This window comes from Gekko japonicus, unplaced genomic scaffold, assembly GCF_001447785.1.
Source record: "Gekko japonicus isolate JY-2015 unplaced genomic scaffold, Gekko_japonicus_V1.1 scaffold2859, whole genome shotgun sequence".
Classification (NCBI taxonomy): domain Eukaryota; kingdom Metazoa; phylum Chordata; class Lepidosauria; order Squamata; family Gekkonidae; genus Gekko; species Gekko japonicus.
The window spans coordinates 117,127-124,672 of record NW_015169265.1 but is presented as its reverse complement, the minus strand read 5'-3'; positions in this window follow the sequence as shown (position 1 = coordinate 124,672).

The window sequence follows — 7,546 nt, the reverse complement described above, 5'->3', positions numbered from 1 at the left end:
CCACATTCCTATTCAACACATTCCTACATCCCTCCAGAAAGACCTGGGGGGTTCCAAGGGCAATTATGGCATCGAACGGACAATGGGACCAAGGCTATTTGGACAGGGGGCGGGCCACCCACATCTCTGAAGATAAATCAAGATGGGTAGCCATGTTAGGCCCCTGTCACATGGGACGGATATCGCGGGAGGGATGCGTGGCTGTTTGCCCCGGAGCGAACTACCGCGCGGCCACCGGATTATACGTCCCGCCGATGTCCCGTGGTTCGGGGGGAGGTGCCGATCATACGACAATCCTGTGGCGCGGCAAAGAAGCAGCGCGGCATGATCACAGCAGCAATGGCTAGGCGCCGCTGCCGTAGCAAATGGGGTTGTGGGTTTTTTTAAAACCAAAGTTGGATGCTTGTGCGCATCCCGTGGAGACTTGGGAAAAAAACCCTTTTTGCCACGGGACATGGGCGGGCGCCGGATGCCACAACCTACCACCGGAAACGCGATCAGACACCTGCCCTTGCCCCGCAGTTTCCGGAAACTAGTACCTCGGAGGTACTATTTTTTTATGGCGCATCTTCAGCGGGAAGCCTTGGGTTCGCCACGGGAGCTCTACGCTTCCCAGATGTTGCGGTGTGATCGCGTCCGGAAAATCCGCCTATCTTCCATCTCTGTAGCATGGCTAATGCTCCCTGTGACCGCAGCCTTAGTCTGTCTGTAGCAGTAGAAAAGAGCAAGAGTCCAGGAGCCCCTTAAAGACTAACAAAATATGTGGCAGGGGAGGGAGCTTTTGTGACCCACTGTATCTGAGGAAGTGAGCAGTGACTCACGAAAGCTCCTACCCCGCCACCAATTTCATTAGGCTTTAAGGGGCTACTGGACTCTGGCTCTTTTCTGCATCTCTGGTCACTCCTCTCAAGCACACTACCATGACACTGTGGGAGGCCTATGGGCAGGAAGAGAATAAATGCTCCCTCTAAGCTATGGAGTCTTGTGAGCAAAAATCCTACTTGGTGAGCTACTGGCATTAAAGTTGTGAGCAGCTGATTTGGCTACTGAATAAACTAGTCTGCTGTGGAGCCATCCTTCCTGAGCGGAGACAAAAATGTGTGAGCCGGAGGCTAAAAAACTGTGAGCTGGCTCACACTGACTCAGCTTAGAGGGAACACTGGAAGAGATCACAGACAAAAACTAGGGACCACGGTGTCTGCCAACCAAAAGGCAAAAGCAGACAATCACCGTGTCAGCAACACAACATCCAAATCACTGTAAAGAACGTTGTATTCAGAATTATCAATACATATATAAAGTATGTCACAACAGTGTCAAGCTCTTTTCGTTAATACAAAAATGCATAGCAAGCCAAAACAAAATAACAGCACATAAATGTCAAAACCATGATGGAAAATCAAGGTTCCTTTTATCATATGTGGTGGACATGTGAAAAAGCTAGAGATTTTTGGACTCAAATCCATTTAGAGATGGGAAAGGATTTTGAAATGTACATTTAAAAAGGAACCGGAACTGTTACTCTTGGGACTGAAAATGGAGGAAGTTAAGGCAGATAAAAGAACTTTGATGTGGTATATGGTGACAACAGCTAGACTTGCTTATGCACAAGGTTGGAAACAAGAAGAAACACTGGGAATTGATGAATGGATTAAAAAATTACTATTTGCAGTTGAAATGGATAAAATGACAAGGAAATTGAATGATCGGGATGCGGAGGATTTTTATAGAGACTGGAAGGATTTAAGAGACTATTTGGAAAAATATGAAGACGTAAAAGAGACATTATTTAGTTTTGATAATTACTAAAAGTAGAACCATTATGGAGACTGTAGAAAATGAGGAGTAAGAAAGGCGGAGTGGACATAAGTGTTACCTAGTGAAATATAAGAAATATTAAATGGAAACTGAATTTAGAAATAAGAAGCGCAAGAGGTCGAAGCACTGCAGGAAGCCATGTATAGGGGAGGGAAATGGGAGGGGGAAGGATGTAATGGATACTAAGTGTTATATTGGTTGACTTGATGTTATATCCAAATAAAGTTGTTTTTTTTTAAAAAAAACCCATGCTGGAAAATCATCACTGAAATAAGATCATTCGATTTTGGGACTACGAGATCAGCCCAACAAGTCGAAGTCAAGATTGGTCAAGACCACAAAACTGAATACAAAATTGCATCTGACTTAACAGCCGCTCTTTTCTCTCGTTCCTCAGTAGTCTCTTAAGGCACAGATCCCCGATCGTGTTTAATTACTCCACAGCTTCCTTCAGCTCCATCTTTGGGCTCACCTTCTGGGTGGCTGAAGCAGCGATGGATTCTTTCCCATTTCCCTTTAAACCCATCCACGCTGTTGGATGAAACACCACAGATTCAGAGCCTAGCCTAAGGAACGCATCTCACCTCCTTGAGTAATTGAGTAATAAACCAAGATAATTAGGGGGTTGGAGCACCTTCCCTGCCAGGAAAGCCTGGGGAGTCGGGGACATTTCAGGCTACAAGGGGAAAAAGGCTATATCGGGGACACGATAGAAGGTTATAGAATCATGCACGGGGTGGAGAATACTGGAGGGCAGTATACAAATCAAATAAATAAAAAATAAATTTCGGGGCTCTGCCCCCTCGAGTGTGAGGCACGCCCCCACAACAGCTGCTGCCCTTCTCCTCCTCCTCCTCTTCCTCCCTCCCCTTCTGTTACATAAAAAGGGCCCAGCTGCTGACTGGCAGGAGCACGTGGCCCGTCGATCAGCGGGAGGAGGGCCCTAGTGTCCCAGGCCCCCGTTCTATTAGACTCAGCATGACCAGGAATAGGGTGTTCTCGGTGGCGGCGCCTATCTGGTGGAATGAGCTCCTAGAGGAGATCAGGGCTCTGCGGGACCTAGCACAGTTCCGCAGGGGCTGCAAGACGGAGCTCTTCCGCCAGGCTTTTGAATAGGAGCCGCCACCACTAGTCCACCACTAGTGCACTACCACCGCACTAGTTACCATCTATTCCCCATATATGGACATCAGGATGGGGCATGCACATCTAGTCGCTGCACCATGGGCGAGAACGGGATGGTCAGGGATAGCCATCTTGCTTTTAGAAATTTTAGAATTTGTACAGATTGTATAATTTGCTAGGCATCAAAATCTGTTTTAAATAGGGTTGTAATTTAATATTTTGTATTGTTTTATGGTTTTATCTGGCAATATGCCCTGTAAGCCGCCCTGAGCCTCCGGGGAGGGCGGGATAGAAATGTGAATAATAAATAAATAAATAAATTTAAATCTTGCAGCCGCCCCTCTCCTGGGAGGCAGATGGGGCTGAGAGAGCTCTGAGAGAACAGTGACTGGCCCAAGATCACCCAGCTGGCCGCGTGTGGAGGAGTAGTGAGCCAAACCACCACTTTTCTCCCTTTCTCACAATACAAGAACTTGTGGGCACCACATGAAATTGCTGAGCAGTCAGGTTAGAACGAAGAAAAGCAAGTCCTTCTTCATTCAAAGAGTGGTTAACACCTGGAATTCACTTCCACAGGGGGTGGTGGCGGCTACAAGCATGGACAGCTTCAAGTGGGAATTAGGTAAGCATATGGAGTAGAGGTCCATCAATGGCTCCTGGGCCACAAGGTATAGATAGGGGCTCTCAGTCTGGGGCAAGTGATGCTCTGTATTCTTGGTGCTTGGGGGGGGGTCAACAGTGGGAGGGCTTCTAATGTCCTGGCCCCGCTGGTGGACCTCCTGATGGCCCCTGGTATTTCTGGCCACTGTGTGACACAGAGTGTTGGACTGGATGGGCCTTTGGCCTGATACAACATTGGCTTCTCTTATGTTCTTATCTCCTTAAACCTGGTTCTCCAGATTAGAGTCCGTCACTCTTGACCAGTGTTCCCTGGAGGCTGAGTTAGTGTGAGCCAGCTCACAGTTTTTTAGCCTCCAGCTCACACATTTTCATCTTGGCTCAGGAAGGAAGGCTCCAGAGCAAACTGATTTATTCAGCAGCCAAATCGCTTGCTCACACCTTCAATGCCAGTAGCTCACAGAGTAGAATTTTTGCTCACAAGACTCCAGAGCTTAGAGGGAACATTGCTCTTGACTACTACACTCAGCTGACTCTCTAAGTTGCTATTGGACTTGAATCTCGCTCTTTTATGGCAGACTAAGGCTTCACACGTGAAGCAGTGGTACATGGAAAGAGACCACTGGCCTGTCAGGATCAGCGTTGTCCACTCAGACTAGCAGCGGGTCTCCAGGGTCTCAGGCAGAGTTCTTCCACATTGTGAACTCCCTGATCCTTTTAGCCTGAGAGGCCGGGGACTGAGCCTGGGGTCTTCTGTGTACAAAGAAGAGGCCGTTCCGCTGAGCCACAGCCCCTCCCTCCCCTCCTGGATCTCTCTTGCCAGCAGTGTTCCCTCTAAGCTGAGTGAGCGTGCGTGAGCTCACCGTCTTCTAGCCTCTGCCTCACACATTCTCGTCTTCGCTCCGGGAGGATGGCTCCAGAGGAAATTAATTGATGCCGCAGCCCAATGGCTCGCTCGCAGCTCTAATGCCAGGAGCTCACAGAGTAGAACTTTTGCTCACAAGACTCCACAGCTTAGAGGGAGCGTGGCTTGCTGGGTGTGTTCGTGCGTGTAAAGTGCCGTCAAGGTCACAGCCAATTTACGGCAACCCCGGAGGGCTTTCAAGGCAAGAGACGAACAGAGGTGGCTTTGCCGCTGCCTGCCTCGGCCTCGCGTCCAAATACTAGCCAAATTGATGTAGTGGTGAAGAGCGGCAGACTCTAATCTGAAGAATCCAGTTTGATTCCCCACTCCTCCTCCACATATTTATTTATTTAAATGTATAACCCGCCCTCCCCGCGAACGGGCTCAGGGCGGCGTACAGATGGGGCCAATGCCCAATACATAAAACATTAAAACTGCATTTTAAAAACATTCACTATAACACAGGTGCTCTCCACAACAACTAACAAGGGAACCGATGACGTCATCAGGATGGTATCCTTAGTGGCCACAGCTCCACGCAGTACCACCATTTTAGCGCTCACGGCGAGTTGGTAATAAAGGGCCAGGACAGATGGTAACAGTCGCAGACAGATGGTAACAGTCGCGGCGGCTCCTACTCAAACGCCTGGCGGAAGAGCTCCGTCTTGCAGGCCCTGCGGAACTGTGCAAGGTTCCTTGCTGGGTGACCTTGGGTCAGTCACAAGTTCTCTCACAGCTGTTCTTGAAAGAGCAGTTTCTGGAAAGAGCGCCCTCAGCCCCCGCCTGCCTCACAGGATGTCTGTTGTGGGGAGGGGAAGAGGAAAGGAGTTTGTAAGTGAAGGGTAGTTAGGAGTTTGGGAGTGCTCCTGGACTTCTCTTTAACGATGGAGGCCTTGATAGCAGCCACTGCCAAGTCGGCCTTTTATCATCTTTGGCTGGCATGGCAGTTGGTTCCCTTCCTTGACTGTGATGACGTGGCTACAGTGATCCATGTGACGGTCACCTCGAGGCTGGACTACTGTAATGCTCTCTACTTGGGGCTGCCTTTGTTGCAAATCCGGAAGCTGCAGCTAGTGCAGAATGCAGCAGCCAGGCCGTTGACGCGTCTCCCGAGTCCCTAGGCGGGACCACATCCAGCCTGTGCTGAAGGCGCTGCACTGGCTGCCAATAGCATACCAGATCTGCTTCAAAGTGCCAGTTCTTACCTTTAAAGCCCTTTATGGTCAGGGTCCGACATACCTAAGGGACCGCCTTTCCCCATATGTTCCCACAAAGGCACGACGGTCGGGGGGACCCCCCCCCCAATAGTTAGCAATCCAAAACAGTCCAGTGGAGCCTGAGCGGTGGGTGTTGCCTCCTGACACACTTCCGGTGAGGTCAGGGGGTGTGGCATATGCGAATACGTTATGCTAATGAGTTATGCTAATGAGCTCCTGCACCTCTTTTTCTACAAAATGACCCCTGGTAGACTATACTGAGGCTGCGATCACACACACTAAACGATCCACTTTCAACGCACTTTCCAAATGGATTTTACCGTGGCTGATTCTGCATTGGCTTTCCCCTCTGTTGTTCTCTAAGCCGACATTGGAACAGAAATTCCCTTCTGCACGGCATGCCGCTTTCACTCCCTTTGATCCTCGGGTTTTACGGTAGCCTCCACACCCCATGCTGCTTTCGCTTCCTTTGGGCATCGGATTTTATGGTACCTTCTGCATAGATTTATGGCAGGGGTGACTTTGCAGTCAGTACCGGCGTTGCGGGGAGGGGGGTATCTGAATGGGGTTTGGGGCGGCACCTTTCCTTCCCCCTTGAGAAAATGTGGAGCGAATGCCAGAGGCAGACCTGGCCTGTTGTGTGGACTGGCAAGATACAGTTGGAAACAATGTTCCCTCTAAGCCGTGGAGTCTTGTGAGCAAAAATTCGTCTTTGTGAGCGACTGGCATTAAAGTTGTGAGCCAGCAATGTGTTGCGTGCGTAGGTTAGTTTGCTCTGGAGCCCTTCGTCCTGAGCCAAGACAAAAAGGTGTGAGCCAGAGGCTAAAAAACTGTGAGCTGGCTCACACTAACTCAGCTTAGAGAGAACACTGGTTGGAAAGTGGATGGAAAGTGGATTCTTTCGTGTGTGAGAGCGCAGCCTGCCTCGGAGCCTGATTCGGCACAAGACGACTTTGTGGCTGGGAGGCAACACTTGCCAGTCCAGCCCCCACCTGGAGGTTGGCAACCGTGGCGCAGGCTGCTCCCCGCCGGCCTGCTTGGAAGCCCAGGCAAGTTGTTTCCTCCCCCTCCCTAGTTCTTTTTTTTTAAAAAAAAAAAATAAGATTTATTTCCCTCTCCTAAAAAGGAGAGAATTTTGCTTTTACACTTAGAAAATCAGGAAGGGGATATAGAGGGATAAAGAAAAGCGTTGAGTGATGTCAACCAATGTTCCCTCTAAGCTGTGGAGTCTTGTGAGCAAAAATTCTACTTTGTGAGCGACTGGCACTACAGTTGTGAGCGGGCGATTTGGCTGCTGCATAAATCAGTTTGCTCTGGAGCCCTCCCTTCCTGAGCCGAGACAAAAATGTGTGAGCCGGAGGCTAGAAATCTGTGAGCTGGCTCACACTAACTCAGCTTAGAGGGATGTTAACTATTAGTAAGTTAGACTTTTTTATAGTTAAAGTTAAAGTCAAGTCTTCATCTGTGGTTAGGCGATCTTCTTCTCTTCTCTTATTTCTCAAAACCAAACAGTTAATATGGTTATTTTTATTTATTTATTTACATATAAATAAAACAAAAAATGTAGTAAAATAGGATATAAAGCTAAAAATTAATAGAAACATTGTATAGAAAGCTCTTTAGTATTGGAGGTTGAGAAAGTAGGTTGACAAGGAGAGACAGTTGGTTTAATGATTGTTTAGAGATTCAAAATGATTATTAATGGTGGTATGTACTACTTAAGACTTAAGAGTTAATTATTGGGAAAATGAAATGAAGACGGAAAATGGAATGATGATAACTGTTGGTGTTGCTGCTGGAAAATATATTTGTTGTGAGGGTATTAATGGGTAGATATCAGTGTTCCCTCTAAGCTGAGTTAGTG